This window comes from Schistocerca gregaria, chromosome 5, assembly GCF_023897955.1.
Source record: "Schistocerca gregaria isolate iqSchGreg1 chromosome 5, iqSchGreg1.2, whole genome shotgun sequence".
Classification (NCBI taxonomy): domain Eukaryota; kingdom Metazoa; phylum Arthropoda; class Insecta; order Orthoptera; family Acrididae; genus Schistocerca; species Schistocerca gregaria.
In genome coordinates this window covers 673,839,700-673,857,451 of record NC_064924.1, presented here as the reverse complement: position 1 = coordinate 673,857,451, position 17,752 = coordinate 673,839,700, and positions in this window count along the sequence as shown.

Sequence of the window (17,752 nt, the reverse complement as noted above, 5' to 3'; positions counted from 1 at the left end):
TTCATCTCTGTGGAGTTTCATGCCCAGTGGGAGTGTTTAAACTCAGAATTGTGTTCCTGGAGCCACTCTGTAGCAATTCAGGACGTGTGGGGTGTCGCATTGTCCTACTGGAATTGCCCAAGTCCGTCGAAATGCACAATGGGCATGAACGGATGTAGGTAATCAGACAGGCTGCTTACGTACGTGTTAAGTGTCAGCGTCGTATCCAGACGTATCAAGGGTCCCGTCTCACTCCAACAGCATACGCCCACACCATTCCAGAGCCTCCACCAGCTTGAACAGTTCCCTACTGACACGGTCTCCCTACCCGTCCACGTCCATCATCTCGATACAATTTGAAACGAGACTTGTCCTACCAGGCAACATGTTTCCAGTTATCAACAGTCCAATGTCGGCGTTGACGTATCCAGGCAAGGCGTAAACCTTTGTGTCGTGCAGTCATAAAGGGTACATGAGTTCGCCTTCAGCTCCACAAGCCCACACCGATGATGTTTCACTGAATGGTTAGCACGCTGACCCTTGTTCATGGCCTAGTACTTAAATCTGCCGCAATTTGCGGAAGGGTGTCACTTCTGTCACCTTAAACGACTGTATTCAGTTGCTGTTGGTCCCGTTATTGCAGGTTCTTTCTCTGACCGCATCTACGTCGGAGATTTGATGTTTTCTCGGATACCTGATATTCACGGTACACTCGTGACATGGTCGTATGGGAAAATCCCCACTTCATCGCTACCTCAGACATGCTGTGTCCCATCGCTCGTGCACCGACTACAACGCCACGTTCAAACTCATTTAAATCTTGATAATCTCCTATTGCAGCAGCAGCAGCAGTACCCGACCTAGCTGCGCCAGACACTTGTTGTTTTATATAGTCGTTGCCGACCACAGCACCGCATTCTCCCTCTTTACACATCTTTGTATTTGCAGTATACCAGTTTCTTTGGCGCTTAAGTGTATATACTGAGTGTCTCTCCTAAACATCATTAGCTGAATTTTATTCGATATTTCGGCAATTTTTTTGTATTTCCGATTTTACTATGAGTAGATGGTGTCATACCAAAGAAAAACTGTTTGTCACATCTTTCACGAGACACGCAGTGTCAAACGAAAGCTTCACAAACAAGATGGTTTTTAAAGCAGAACTTTACGTGCCCATTCGACAGCGCGGTCCTCAATTGAAGGGCTTATTTCAATAGGGGTACAAGTCCATTTTTGTTCATTCTGAGATACAGAGTCCTAAAGTTAAATGAGCGCTGAAAATATGCAGTTGAGATACCAGAAATATTCAAGTATATATACTTGAATATTTTTGGTGTGTCAACTGCAGATTTTTCAGCGCTCATTTAACTTTAGGACTAGGTATCTCAGAAAGAACAAAAATGGACTTGCACCACTATTGAAAGAAGCCCTTCAGTTATTCTGGTAATGTATTCGCTCTGTCGGCGTGTGTTGACGCTGATATGGAAACAGGTATAATAAGCAGAACTCCAGTAGCGACCCACGTGCCTCCTTGCTCCCGAGCTTCCTGCTTCCGCCACGCAGCAGTAGTGAAAATGAGCAATAACGTTCGCGACAATTGTCATTGTGCACAGCTGAGTTATAAGGATATGCGCTGAATGAAGTAACGAGGAGTGCAAGAGTATTTATTGTGTTCTACCAGAATCAAAAATGCTCCGGTCACAGCACAGGAAAAGGTGGACATTTCCTGGGAAAAGTCAGGGATGTAAAACAAGGATATTAGTTTTTCGACTTATCCGTCAGCTTCAAAGGCATTCAATGGAAACATCTTGACGTATTAACGCTTTTTATTCCTTCGTGTTAGTTCCCTCGTCATGTAGTACAATGCGTCATGTTAAGTAAACTAACACGATACAGTACGTCATGTCGTATAACGTGACACATCTCATCATGTCTTCCAACATGGCATTCGTCATTAAAGTTTAGGATGCATGCATCGCCAGTCTGGGATAATTTCTATTTTTGATCCACACCCACTCTCGCATACTAACTATTGTACATGAATCCTACTCTCTACAAGCACATAAATTTGTGTCTGTTTGTTCTTAAGCGCACTCCTCACCCCACATACATATAAAGACGAGGGAAGGGGGGGGATGTTTGGTTTGGTGGAGAAATTATACCCTTGGAGACAAATATCAACCCCCTCCCCTTCACACACACACACACACACACACACACACACACACACACATAGAAATCAAAGAATTGTTTTAGGGTTCCCCAGAAGCAAATCCACACCCGGAAATTTTGTCCCCGCAAAAAACTAACTATTACGTGTATGTTCTTCAGCCACATGATATTATGTATTGTTTACTAAGTCATTCACATCTTATGGGTTCTGGGCGCAGGATCGAGGACTTAAGCCTCTAAATAGCGCGATGCAGGTGTGCCAACACCTTTCTAATAGAGGTCATTGCTCTATTAGAAATTGCAGGTATGTCAAAATGTTTTGATTTAGATATTTTTGAAGCTGCCAGATAAGCGGAAAAACTAGTTCCCTTATTTTACGCAGCCAAGAACACATTATTCTTCTTTTGTCTTACGAAAGAAAAATTTTTCTTTCTGGTTCCAGACTTTTGCTCCACCATAATTCTGACACTAGATCGACTTAGCTTCGCAAAGATGCACATTTAGTTTGACACGGGCGACGACTGTTCCGATATAGGTTTTTTTAATGTCCTTCAAACCATGTTGCTTATATTGTGGGAGTAGATAAAGCTATCAGAAAACAACAAGGCCACCGTTGCTTGTATATATTTGTCCACCTTCTTAGTAAATTCTTACTAAATCTGAAGCGATTCGCACAAGTTTGTAAAAAAAAAAAAAAAAAAACTTGCGGGCCTAAGAAAATTAACTAAAAAACATGTTTCTTGTGCGTAAAATCCGAAACTAGCTAGATTTTTGAAAGTGAGTTTCAATTCTATTTAGCATTTTTCATTTATTTGATACACTTTAAACCATTTCCGGGCATTCAATTCATGTAAGAACGAATTTTACATGCTACATTTTGCTCGACTTCAATCTATCGTGTCTCGACTACTGACAAAGATAATCGGATGAAAAAAATCTTTTCGACTTTATCCATTCATCTAGTTTCGTACAGCGTTAGGACCGATTCGCACAAGGTTAACTTACAGAAATGGCGCGCTTCAAAAGCTTCCTACAGAAACATGTTTCTTGCAAGTAAAACTCAGTGCGCGTAAATAAAATCCGAGAAACTTGTTTTTTGCACGTAAAATTCGAATGCAGCAACATTTTGGAAAGCAAGTTTTCAGTTTTCTTTGTTTATTTGATTCACTCATAATCGTTTCCACAGATTCATTTCAGCTGAGATCGAATCTTACTTGGTAGGTTTTAGGTCTAATTGAAATCACCGTATCTCAGCAACAGATTTATTTTATCTTCTTTAATGCAGAGTTTGAACCGATTGGTATACATCTTTGGTATAGAGATGTAGCACTTTAAAATGCCCTCAGAATAAAGCTTTTTTTTTTTTTGCACGTAAAATCAAGTGCGCGTAACAAAACTCAGAAAAAGCTTGTTCTGTAAGCTGGAAAACGTTTTAATCTAGATTTTTGGAAGCAGGTTTCCAGGTTTACTATAAGAAAGTATTTTCATTGATATGATTCACTTTAAATCGTTTCCACTAATTCATTTATGTTAAGAAAGAATTTTACTAATTACTGTTTTCTCGTGCTTCGGTAGCTCAGATAGTAGAGCACTTGCCCGCGAAAGGCAAAGTTCCCCAGTTCGAGTCTCGGTCGGGCACACAGTTTTAATCTACCAGGAAGTTTCATATCAGCGCACACTCCGCTGCAGAGTGAAAAATCTCATTCTCGAATTGTACAAGTTTAAAGTATATACACGACGCGCTTCATAAGCTTTATGGAAAAACCTGTGCTACATTTAATTCCACTTTAAACCAACGTATCTCGACAACGGATAAAGGTTACTGGGTAAATAAAATCGTCTCGACTTCACCCATTTATGTAGCTTTGTACAAAGTTTGAACTGATCCGTACAAGTTTGAAGTATAGCATGAAATGCTTCCAGGCCTCTTGATCACCGTGGAACTTACGTCATTCTGAATCTTCTTACTGTACTCATCTCTTGTGCTCCCCCTACAATCTTTACCCCGAACTCTTCCCTCAATACTAAATTGTTAATCCCTTGATGTTTCAGAATGTGTCTTATCAACCGACCCCTTTTATTGGGTTAGATAGAGCAGCAATCAGTCGTAGAATTAAGTTGCTTTAATATGACATTTATAGTCACAACGCAGATCAGATTTCGACCTGTGTCAGGTCATTATCAATGCTAAAACAAATACAAGAGTATATATTACAATGTGCTTTACAATAGTTATAAATCCATCGCATCGTTGTCTTTTAATGTTAACATGACATAAGAGTGCGGAATTGTTCGTGCTCAAGTGAATGCTTACACAGTTCAACCATTACTGTCGTAAAATTATATGTTGGGTTCACAGTACACATCGGTTTTGCGTATGGCGTTCTCTATGAGCTGCGCCTGAAGTTTACAGTTTTGATGACATTTTTCTAATATTGATGTTGTATGGTGACTAAGTAGTAACATGAAATTATTATGAGTAAAACTATGCAAAATTACAATTCTTACTTTTCCTGATGTCTGTAATATGCTAGATGTTTAAAATTACTATAGCACGAAACAGTGACAGTTTACGCCCATGGGCTAAAATTAACGTAGAGTACGTTATAAGAAGTATTTCATATTTTGTCGTGTTGGGACCTGTTTTAACTTAGTTAGTTGTTACTCGACAAAAGATATAACGTGAACTTTATTTGCAAAATGCTCTTTGTTGGCGCTAATAGTGCTTGTAAGCATCATTTCAATATGTCACACTTAGTGGCCGAGAAATAAGAACAATATGATAAAGCGTGATCTTTTGAACACTTATTTTGAACAATGACAGTTTTACGTATTAATTGTTGCTAATAGTTACCCTCATGAGTTTGAATGTTATTCTAATGCAATAAGTTGTGTAAATATAGTGTTATGAAAGTGGTACTCGTTTAGATATTACACAAGTGGCTGCTACATAATGGCGTGAGGTTCTGACTGATCTTTGAGACCCCCTGGGTCGAATTTTCCACTGCTGTCAAGTAGGCAGTTTTAAAACAACTTCCAGAAATGGGCATTTTTCATTATGACCTGATCATTGATCAGGTTACACAGCATTTCTTTGGTGGTAAAAGATCTCCATCTCCTCAAGAACGTCGAGGAGTCCACCTTTCTCGCCTCTATGTAGCAACCTTACATTTGACGTTAACATTGGCAATATATGTTTAGTTGACAATAAATGTGTAGCCAGACTTGATTTCTCTGGTGCGTCTTTTCTTTCTAGAGCGACATGTTCCTTAAACATAGTTTCCAGTCTCCTCCCTGTCTCACCTACATAACATGCTCCACAATCAGGACAATCAATTTTATAAGCCCCAGATGAATCCAGTACATTTTTTACATCTACAGTATGTTGTAAGATACATCCTAAATTGTTTGTTTTACCAAAGGCTACTTTCACTTTGTATTTTCTGAAAATCGATGTAAGCTCATTTTCCCATAATAAGGCAAGGTGGCAAATTTTGTACTTTCTTTTGCTATCAAGGTATTTATCTCATTACCAAATTTTTTCTCTACATTCCTATATATCATATCGACAAATGTGTTAGGACAATTATTCACTTTAGCGATATATCTTATAATTGCCATTTCATTGTCATGTTCTTCTTTTGACAACTGAATGGCAAATACACGATTAATGGCGAAATTAAAAAACGCTTTTTTATGTTGAATGGGATGGTTTGATGCATAGTCTACAATGCCATATGTGCATGTTTTTTGCGAAAGATACCAAATGTGTGCCTACCATTCTTTCTCAGGATTGATAAATGTAGAAAATTTATGGAACCATTTATCTCAATTTCACCAGTAAACTTTATTGATTCATGCCCACTATTGAATGTGGATAGTATGTTGTCAATTACTTCTTCATTCCCTTTTACTAACAACAGTGTGTCATCTACGTATCAATAATAATATACCATTTTTTCTGCTCATAATTGGTTTTCTGTATAGAATTTGTTCTCAAGATGGTTTATAAATATGTCCGTTAGTATACTAGATATTGAGCTCCCCATACTAACACCGTTTTTTTGAGAAAAGACTGTACCATTAAATTTAAAACAGTTAAATTCTAAAATTAGCTTCAATAACCCAATGAACTCCTCAATTTCCCTTTTTGAAAGCCTATTTTTCTCTAGTAAATTGCTGTAGATTACCTGTATAGTTTCGTCAATAGGTATATTTGTGTATAAGTTTACGATGTCTAGAGAGACCAATTTAATTTCATCTGTTACTGATGTATTTCTAATTTTCTTCACTAACTCAGTACTGTTTTTTTTATAGAGAATTGATTGCGGAATTTGTAGTCGGTTTTAAGAAACCGCAGACACTTTTTCGCGACCTTATAAAATGGACTGTCCCTGCTGTCTTCCACTGGACGTATTGAGTAACAGGGTTTGTGTACTTTTCTTTGTGCCCTAAGTGTGGGTATCACTGGGTTCATAACCTTTAGCATTTGTACTTCTCTTGGTGATATTATCTCACTACATGTTTTTAATTTCTCAAGTAGCTTTCTCTGTGCTTCCAACGTTACATCCCTATTAATTTTTCTATGTTATTGTCCTCAAAGAATTTTATAGTTTTTGCGATATACTCCTCTTTGGTTATGATAACCGTAGTACCTCCTTTGTCCACTTTTGTTACTATGGCCCCACCCTCTTTATTATTAATACTTCCAACGGTCCTATTTTCACTAATTGAATTAGGAACAGGTTTTTTTGTTTCATTCACAATAAAGTTATTAATCGCTAGACAAATCCTATTCTGTTCCAATTTTGGTAACTTTAAGGAATTTACCGCGTATTTTATCTGAATTGTTGTGTCTTTGATAGCTCTACGATCTATTCTCCTGTTTACATTATATTTCATGTCGTTATCAAGCAATCCCATTTCTTTTTGATCATCCATTACTCTTGGAAAAAAATTAAATCCTGAATCACATTCATTGTTGTTAGTCACTGTAACCATATTTTCTAATCTCTTAATTTTGTTTGTATGTCTTTGTACTATTTGTCTACTGTATTCCTGACATTACACAGCACTGTGTCAAACATCAAAGGTGAAAGCCTACAGCAAGATCAAAATGAAACCCATATATGGTATCACTAACCATTTGTTTTTTTTTCACAAACAAAGCCCTAATTTCATTTCTCATTATTATCACTTCACATTTACGCCTACTTCGTACCACTCCTCTATTTGTGTTCTTGTTGTTGAACTGTGACTGTACATACCTCAGTGCAAGATTGTTTTTTAGATATACGTTTTGTTGAACGTTATATGCTGGTTGGTGACCACCAGCTTTATCTTGAGTTTCTTGTATCTGTAAAAAACCGTGTTTGCCCAGCTAGGCCGAATATTCATCAGGTTACCCCAGTTGTAGAACTAAGTTGCTTTAATATGACATTTATAGGCACAATGCAGATCAGATCCGATCCGCGTTGTGACTATAAATGTCATATTAAAGCAACTTAGTTCTACAACTGATTGCTGCTCTATCTAACCCAATATAACCACAGTCGTTGCGTGCACCCACCCAATAGAGGGCAACCTGACGATCCCGTTTACTTGTCACTAGTTCTTTTCAATACGTCCTCAATATTTACGTGATCCACCCATCTAAACTTCAGCGTTCCGAAAGCTTCAAATTTCTTGTTGTCTAAACTGTTTATGACTCACTTTCATATTTGACTGCGCTCCATGCAGATAGTTTAAGAGCAGACTTCTAAACACATTTTAACAAATTTCTCTTCTTGACAAACGCTTTCCTGAATTTTATATGCTCTTTACTTCGACCATCATCAGTTATTTTGCTGCCCAAATAACAAAACTCATCTACTACTTTAAGTGTCTCGTTTCCTATTCCAATTTCCTCTGCGTCAAAATTCATTATCCTTATTTTGTTTTTGTTGATGTCCATATTTTATCGTTCTTTCAAGACGCTGTTCATTCTGTTCAACACCTGTTTCAAGACGTTCGTGTCTCTGACAAAATTAAAATGTTGTCGCTCAGACTTCAAAGATTTTATTTATTCTCCTGAATTCCTATTAGAAATATTTCTTTGGTTTTCTTTACAGTTCACTCTGCGCATGGATTGAATGACATGCTACCACACTAACTCACTCCATTCTCAAACAATGCTTCCCATGCATGCCCCTCGACTCTTATAATTGCCATCTGGTTTCTGTACAAGCTGTAAATGGCCTTTCGCTCCCTGTATTTTACCCCTACTACCTTCAGAGTTTCAAAGAGTGTATTCCAGTTCACACTGTCAAACTCTTTCTCTAAGTCTACAAATGCTACAAACGTATGTTTGTCTTTGCTTAACCAATCTTCTAAGATAAGTTGTAGAGTCAGTACTGACTCGCATGTTCCTACATTTCTCCAGAAGCCTAACTGTTTTTCCCCTAGTTTAGCTTCTACCAATTTTTCCATTCTCCTGTAAAGAATACGTATTATTATTGTGCAATCTTGGCTCATTAAAAATGGTTCAAATGGCTCTGAGCACTATGGGACTTAACATCTGATGTCATCAGTCCCCTAGACTCAGAACTACTTAAACTTAACTAACTTAAGGACATCCCACACGTCCATCCTCGAGGCAGGATTCGAACCTGCGACCGGAGCGGTCGCGTGGTTCCAGACTGAAGCGCTTAGAACCTCTCGGCCACACCGGCCGGCTCATGGCTCATTAAACTGAACATTCGGTACCATTCTCACATGTCACCACCTGCTTTCTTTTAAATTTAAATTATTACTTTCTTCTTCAACTCTTAGGATATTTCTGGCTGGCTCTCGCAAGGCTATCGGTAGTTTTGACGGAGTGTCGTCTTCTCCCAGGGCCTTGTTTCGACTTACGTCTTTCAATGATGTGTCAAATTCCTCTCCCAGTGTCATCTCTCCCATCACATTTTCATTTAAGAGCTTTCCACCTCTATAATACAGCGTTCAAGTTCATCTTTCTTGATAACAAGTTTGTTGTCCCTTATACGAAAATTTCTTCCAGTTGTCAGTTATTCTACAACAAAGTTATCAGTCCATTTAGTATGTGTGTAACGGATATTAGCATTTGCCTTTTCTTTAAATATATATTATGCACTACTGTTTTATAAAGCTTTCTAATATCCCTGAGGATCCACACATCACGGATCTATGAGGGAAAAACTTCATGTAATATTATAGGGTTCGTCGCCAAAATTTTCGAGACTGCTCAGATACATTTCCTGAGTATTTACCCTTAGGGACACGTGAAATCCAATGCCTCCTTACAGGCCAGTAATACTCAGAAAATATTCCAGAACAACCGAAATTTTAGATAAGTCTAAAGGATTTCATGGCCGTTGCCACAGATGGCTCTTGTGAGTCAACTCCAGTGTTCAGCCATCCAGGGTCGCAAATAGAATCCTGAAGACATTCCCAGGAGAGGTATCGAAACGTCGAGCGCTGAAGACGTTTGAAGGAGAAGGTGACGCGGCCTGAGGAGTCAAATTTTACCAGTGATCTCCAAACTTTTTTAGATATTATTAGGGTTCACTCTTTAAAAATTATAAAAATTTGAATGAATTGTCATTTTCAAGTTAAACGAGTCAGCTTCTATCTTGCAATTTCCAGTTAAACTTTCAGTTCAAATACGTAAATTTGCGTGAGTGCGGTGTTTTACAATAAAAATCGAATTTCACGCGTTCAAAACGAATATACATGAGAGTAAGAAGTATAAATTAGCTTTCATTTTTAGTATATTGTAAGTGAAGATCCATTATTGATGCTCATACTACACTGTGTTATTCCACTGTGCAGCCAGTATTTACAGAAAAGAAAGAAGAAAAAGAACAACTTTCCTCACCGTTTTGAATGAATAAAAGTGATGCTGTGTGTAAACATACTGCATCTTACTAATCTCTCATACTAAATACTTACTCATACTGCCACATATTGCTTCTTACTATGCATGTGAGTGGAACTGATGGCTAACCTTTTTTGCATGTCTGTTCCAACTCATCTATTTACTGATTATTATTATTATTATTATTATTATTATTATTATTATTATTATTATTATTAAAAAATTACGTACTATCACTTTCAACTAATAACGAATGATTTCTATTAAATTACAGAATTACAGGTTGACCTTTGCTTTAGAGTCCATAAATTTGTCCAACATCTAGGATGAACCTTTACAAATGAGGCTAATTTTTACTTACATTCGTCGAAATATCAAAATTTAAGGATAAATGTCACAAATTTTACCGAAAACTCTTTTGATATAAAACATCTAACCTAACAATACTTCTTCCTATATTTCTGAATAGCATAATCTAACGAGAAAGCATTTTAACTTTTCTTAAACCATACATAATTTTACCCACCTATGCTAGAATTAATGTTATCTAAATTATAAGAACTTAGGTCCACCTATTATGTCAAAAACTGTTTTTTCAGCGCCTTTGCCTCTTTTGGACATAATTTTGTTAGTGCAGTTACTTAAAACATGTTTGTATTTTCCTGAACTGAATAAAAGTACTCACTGATGATATCACAAAGATGCTGAAACATATTTTCGTCATTTAAAAAGAAAAGATGGTTGCGTTATAGATGGACCTGAAGTCCTATAATATAGTCAGTAAACATGGCTGCAGCTAGAGGTTCAAAGCCAAACGATGATTAACGAACCCAGTTTTTTCACGGCTTTTCTTGATGCCATCTTACTTTTTCACAAAAATGAATTTGAGCATTACTGTATACATTATTTGACAATTTCTCATATAACTTATTATGGGCGAGAGTATGTCAGTATTGTGTTGTGACTGGAGAATTCTGCTTACCTATTCAAAGGTCTACTGCATTAGCGTTATGTGTTATACTCTGGTATAAGCTAAACCATGAAATGAGACATTATGTGCAAAGAATAATAAATCATGTTACATCATTTTGGTGGAATATTTCACCCTAGATAATTTTAATACCCTTGAGCAAACGGTTAAAACCATATTATTATATGTATCTGTTTAAAGCTGTAAAATGGGACGTTAAAAGATCCAGCCTCAATCGCTTAGTTTGAAACTGACCAATCATCCAAATTTTATATACTTTTCCTGGGTGAGTCCTAACTCACTGCCACTCTCACACTGGACTTCTCCCTGCACATGGGGTGTCACATTGATCTTGACCAATTCCAATAATAATTTTTTTTCAAGGGACATAAAATAAAATATTTGTCAAACTAATGTTATTTAGCTAGCAAGTGTCTATTACTTAGCGTGACTGACTTTCTTCTAACTGTTCGCTATGAACATATGAACAGTAGTAAGTCTTCTTTTTGCAAGACCTGTTGAAAATCGTATCACAGTATACCACTCGCGTAAACAGGATGTTACGAAAACCGTAACACAAAAATGACTTTGTCTCTCCTGTAGTCGCATGCAGTTCATGTATACGGCTGTGACGTAAATTGTCGACATCCTGAAGCTGATGGTAAAGAAATCGAAACAAAATAAAAGTGCGAATTGGACCTTCAGTCAACGGTCTCAACTGAAGGTTTGTTTGATTGTAATATACACCAAAGAAGACAAGGTAGAAATGCTACTCGCCTATGGAGAATGTCAAGGCATATTCGTTGGCTTCCTCAACTCACAACCGAGCTATCAGAAAGGCTTGAGTCATGTAACAGATCATTCTGTCACTGCTATCTTCATTAAAAGCGAAATTGACTTTTGTAGTGAGGCAGTCGTTGGCTTTTTCCAACTCACAACTAAGTTGTTGCCTTCCATCCTAACCTAGTCTTCAGGCTACTCTGCAGTTCAGTTCGTAAGATCAGCAGTCATTTAAAAAAAAATAGCGAAACAGAACGGAAATATCATGATCAATACACTCTCCGCTACACTAATATATCAACTATGTAACACGATCTATGCTACCACTCACCATTATTACAGTATTTTGTTGGGGAACATGAACCTCTGTTAATTCAATGAAAATTATTCATACCCCATTAATCTTAAGACATCGAAGGGATGAAAATGTTACATTGCTACTAAACGCTGGCAAATTGTATTACTTCAAATTCATTCAAAATAGGTCATAATTTATTGATTACGCATTAGTTAATTGCAATTACTAGGTCTCCAAAGGTATATTACACACAAAAATTAAGTACAAAATTCCTCTTTTTACATCCCATTGCAGTCGTAGATTTTTCGACGGTTTAACAATCTTCATCTACATGTACATCTATTTGAATACTCTCAAATCACAGTTAAGAGCCTGACAGAGGATTCATCGAACCACCTTCAGACTAATTCTCTAATATTCCACTCTCAAACAGCGTACGCAAAGAAAGAACGCCTGTATATTTCCGTGTGAGCTATGTGATCCCTTATTTTATTATGATGATAGTTTCTTCTATGTACATCGCCGTCGACAACAAATCTTAGAATTCGGAGGAGAAAGTTGGTGATTAAAATTTCGTGAGAAGATTCCTCCACAACGAAAAAGTCTTTATTTCAGTAATGTCCACCCCCATATCCTGTATCATGATAGCGACACCCTCTCCCCTATTTCTCGACAATACCAAATGTGCTGCCCTTATCTGAACTTTGTCGACGTACTCCATTAGTAATACCTGATAGGGAGCGCGCGGCAGTAGAGGCCGGACATGCGTAGTGTAGCCAGTGAATAAGTATTTTGCCAATAAAACGCAGCCTTTAGTTCGCCTTCCGCACGACGTTTTCTATGTGTTCATTCCAACTTCAGTTGTTCGTAATAAAAGTTCCTAGGTATTTAACTGCATTTACGGCCTTTACACACTCCTGGAAATTGAAATAAGAACACCGTGAATTCATTGTCCCAGGAAGGGAAAACTTTATTGACACATTCCTGGGGTCAGATACATCACATGATCACACTGACAGAACCACAGGCACATAGACACAGGCAACAGAGCATGCACAATGTCGGCACTAGTACAGTGTATATCCACCTTTCGCAGCAATGCAGGCTGCTATTCTCCCATGGAGACAATCGTAGAGATGCTGGATGTAGTCCTGTGGAACGGCTTGCCATGCCATTTCCACCTGGCGCCTCAGTTGGACCAGCGTTCGTGCTGGACGTGCAGATCGCGTGAGACGACGCTTCATCCAGTCCCAAACATGCTTAATGGGGGACAGATCCGGCGATCTTGCTGGCCAGGGTAGTTGATTTACACCTTCTAGAGCACGTTGGGTGGCACGGGATACATACTGACGTGCATTGTCCTGTTGGTACAGCAAGTTCCCTTGCCGGTCTAGGAATGGTAGAACGATGGGTTCGATGACGGTTTGGATGTACCGTGCACTATTCAGTGTCCCCTCGACGATCACCAGAGGTGTACAGCCATTGTAGGAGATCGCTCCCCACACCATGATGCCGGGTGTTGGCCCTGTGTGCCTCGGTCGTATGCAGTCCTGATTGTGGCGCTCACCTGCACGGCGCCAAACACCCATACGACCATCATTGGCACCAAGGCAAAAGCGACTCTCATCGCTGAAGACGACACGTCTCCATTCGTCCCTCCATTCACGCCTGTCGCGACACCACTGGAGGCGGGCTGCACGAAGTTGGGGCGTGAGCGGAAGACGGCCTAACGGTGTGCGGGACCGTAGCCCAGCTTCATGGAGACGGTTGCGAATGGTCCTCGCCGATACCCGAGGAGCAACAGTGTCCCTAATTTGCTGGGAAGTAGCGGTGCGGTCCCCTACGGCACTGCGTAGGATCCTACGGTCTTGGTGTGCATCCGTGCGTCGCTGTGGTCCGGTCCCAGGTCGACGGGCACGTGCACCTTCCGCCGACCACTGGCGACAACATCGATGTACTGTGGAGACCTCACGCCCCACGTGTTGAGCAATTCGGTAGGTACGTCCACCCGGCCTCCCGCATGCCCACTATACGCCCTCGCTCAAAGTCCGTCAACTGCACATACGGTTCACGTCCACGCTGTCGCGGCATGCTACCAGTGTTAAAGACTGCTATGGAGCTCCGTATGGCACGGCAAACTGGCTGACACTGACGGCGGCGGTGCACAAATGCTGCGCAGCTAGCGCCATTCGACGGCCAACACCGCGGTTCCTGGTGTGTCCGCTGTGCCGTGCGTGTGATCATTCTTTGCACAGCCCTCTCGCAGTGTCCGGAGCAAGTATGGTGGGTCTGACACACCGGTGTCAATGTGTTCTTTTTTCCATTTCCAGGAGTGTATTTGACTGATTTATTTTGTAAACGACATTTAACGGATTCCTTTTAGCACTCATTTGGATAAACTCTTATCTATATCATTTTGCAATTGATTTTAAACTTCTTATGGCTTTACTAACCGATATACAACAACATCATCTGTAAACAATGTAAAACGGTTGCTCACATAGTCTGCTAAACCGATTATTTAGATAAGAAGCCGCATGAGGCATATAAGACTACCTTTTGGAACGCAGGAAATCATTTTTGTTTTACTCGACGAACCTAAGGTTAACGTCATCGTAGACGCGCACTACCTGAAATACACTGTAGGACGAAAGAATCTGGTACACCTGCCGAATGTCATGTAGGGTCCCCAAGAGCACGCAGAAGTGCCACAGCGCGACGCGCCACCCCAGATCACGTGAGAAACAGATTGCCTGATCGCTTGGTCTAGCAGGCAACCCTTGTCAGGGAACGGCCACCAGGTGGCAACAGCGTCACACCCTTACTTCTGGAATCAACCACAAGATGGCATTCCGTTCTGTGAAATATGTGGCAACATCGGCCGCACGCGTGCAGCTTTCTACTATTTGGCGTCTGTGAAGTACAGCTGTTTCTGACATACCGGAGGTAGAGGATCGATTCGTCATGTCGAGGGCCTACGAGTATATCAACTGTGGAAGAAGTAGACGAACAAATCCTGAACTAAAAATGTTCAGATTTCCCGTCAAAGATAAAGAAAGGTTACGTGAGTGGATTTTAAATTCGGGTAAATCAATAAATTAGTTACGAGTAAGAATTAATAAAGAGCCATAAGCATTCGATCCTATTTAAATTTTATCGATGTTATATTCGATATAACGTGGCAGCCCTTCCTGTACAAGAATCATATCATATAATTTTTAAATGAAATCTTTGCTGCGATTTGAACTTTTTAAAACTGTTTATTCACTTCACTATCGTAATTTTGGGTGTAGAGGCATTTTTGTGTGTAATGTGAAAACTGAAAATAATATAACATATGGATAACAATATGCAAAGCATAGTGTGGTAACATTTGGTAAACAATTTAAGAAGCATTACCTTACAAGACCTTTCCCTTGGTACTTGAAAATGGCTCTAGAGCTGAATTCGCAACAGTGAACTAAATGAATAATAGTCGTCATCTAACTGCTATGTCATCGGTCCCTCTAAATCCTGGTATGTACTAGAGCGAACGAAGTGAACGAGTGTAAAACCTCGTTTACACTGCTGCAAACGAGTATTCATAGATAATTCGCAAATGTTCACTGCCATTCGTTTGTGCTTGTGAACAAGCGTTTATATTGGAATGAAGGGAGGAGAATATAAGAGAACGACCGTATCATGCAAACTATAGACCTGCCTATTTTAATTTCCTTTATCTGTGCGCTAATAATCCTCACAAAGCTTTCACTTGAAAACAACACTACTTATAGTAACAGGTCTGCGCGACTGTAGATATCCCCAGTAATAGCTGTGTTGCAGATAAAAGCGTACGTCTGTTGCTAATATTTGCGGGTTGTCTTTAAACTGTACAAAGTAAATTTTTAACATAATTATGGTTTGCCGTCTGTGGCTCTTCGAAGTTGACACCGCCAAAGTATGCTCGAAAACCACTCTTTCACTTGTATATTACTGCGTTTGCAGCCCCCTCTCAACAACAATCCAAAATTCATCGTTTTGTGCCACTCTTATATCATTTACGATAAGTTACATGCAAATTAAAAGAATTTAAATTTGAAATGACTGGCACTTATATATGTTCAGCCTTAATTCGCATCATAACCGAGTGCGCATTTTGACAAATTTCTATTGTTAACCTGCACATGGAGATTTCTTTTACCACCATGATCCATATCAGAAGACCTGTATAGCAAAGAGGAAATAGACGGCATGGAAGGCGAGTGTAAAACCCTTGCGACTGCAATACAGTCTGCATTTAAACAGTAACTCGGCAGAAATGTTTGTATGTTACTTTTCATGTATTTCATTTCGCATATGATTGTGAGAAACAAACTTGGTTTGTTGAATTACAGGAGCTAATCTACATTCTTAGACTGAAAACTCGGGAAAAACCACAGCCAATCATGAGCTACAGTCAGCAGTGTGACGTATGCATTTCGCGCGCAGCGCTAGCCGAACGCAAATCAGCGTCATTCACGTCACCGAAGATACAGCGTTGCCAGTTCCGCGACATGGACAGGTCAGTTGGCATTGTAGCGTCGCCTGCGACATCTCTTGTCCGACGGCAAAACTATTTTTACGGTTGCCTGTTCCGCCGTAAGGACGGTCAATCTGTTTCTTACGTGATCTGGGGTGCCATCGATTCGACCAATGTCTGAAGTAGTGCTGGAGGGAAATAACACCATGAATCCTGCAGGGCTGCCCATAAATCCGAAAGAGTACGAGAGGGTGTAGATCTCTTCTGAACAGCACGTTGCAAGGCATCCGACTCATGCTGAATAATGTCCATATCTCGGGAGCTTGGTAACCACCGGAAGTGTTAATCTCAGAAGAGTGTTCCTGGAGCCACTCTGTAGCATTTCTGGATGTGTGGGGTGTCGTATTGTCCTGCTGGAATTGCCAAAGTCGGAATGCATAATGAACATGAATGGATGCAGGTTATCAGACAGGATGCTTATGTACGTGTCACTTGTCAGAGTCATATCTAGATGTATCAGGGGTTCCATACCACTCCAGCTGCACAGGTCCCACACCATTACAGAGCCTCCACCAGCTTGAACAGTCGCCTGCTGACGAGCAGGATCCATGGAATCATGAGCTGTCTCCATACCAGTACACGTCCACCCGCTCGATACAATTTGAAACGAGACTCGTCCGACCAGGCAACATGTTTCCAGTCATCGACAGTCCTATGTCGGTGTTGACGGGCCAAGGCGAGGCGTAAAGCTTTGTGTCGTGCATTCATCAAGGGTACACGAGTGGGCCTTCATCTCAGAAAGCGCATATCGATGATGTTTCGTTGAATGGTTCGCACGCACACACTTTTTGATGGCCCAGCACTGAAATGCAGGATATTTTTCCTGCCGCGTCTACGTCGGTGAGTTGGTGTTTTCCCTGATACCTGATATTCACGGTACACTAGTGAAATGGTCGTATGGAAGAATCCCCACTTCGTCGCTACCTAGGAGGAGGCTGTGTCCTGTCGCTCGTGCACCGACTATAACATCACGTTCAAACTCTCTTAAATCTTGATAACCTGCCATTGTAGCAGCAGTAACCGATCTAACAACTACGCCAGACACTTGCTTATATAGGCGTTGCCAACCGCAGCGCCGTATTCTGCCGGTTTACATACCTCTGTATTTGAATACTCATG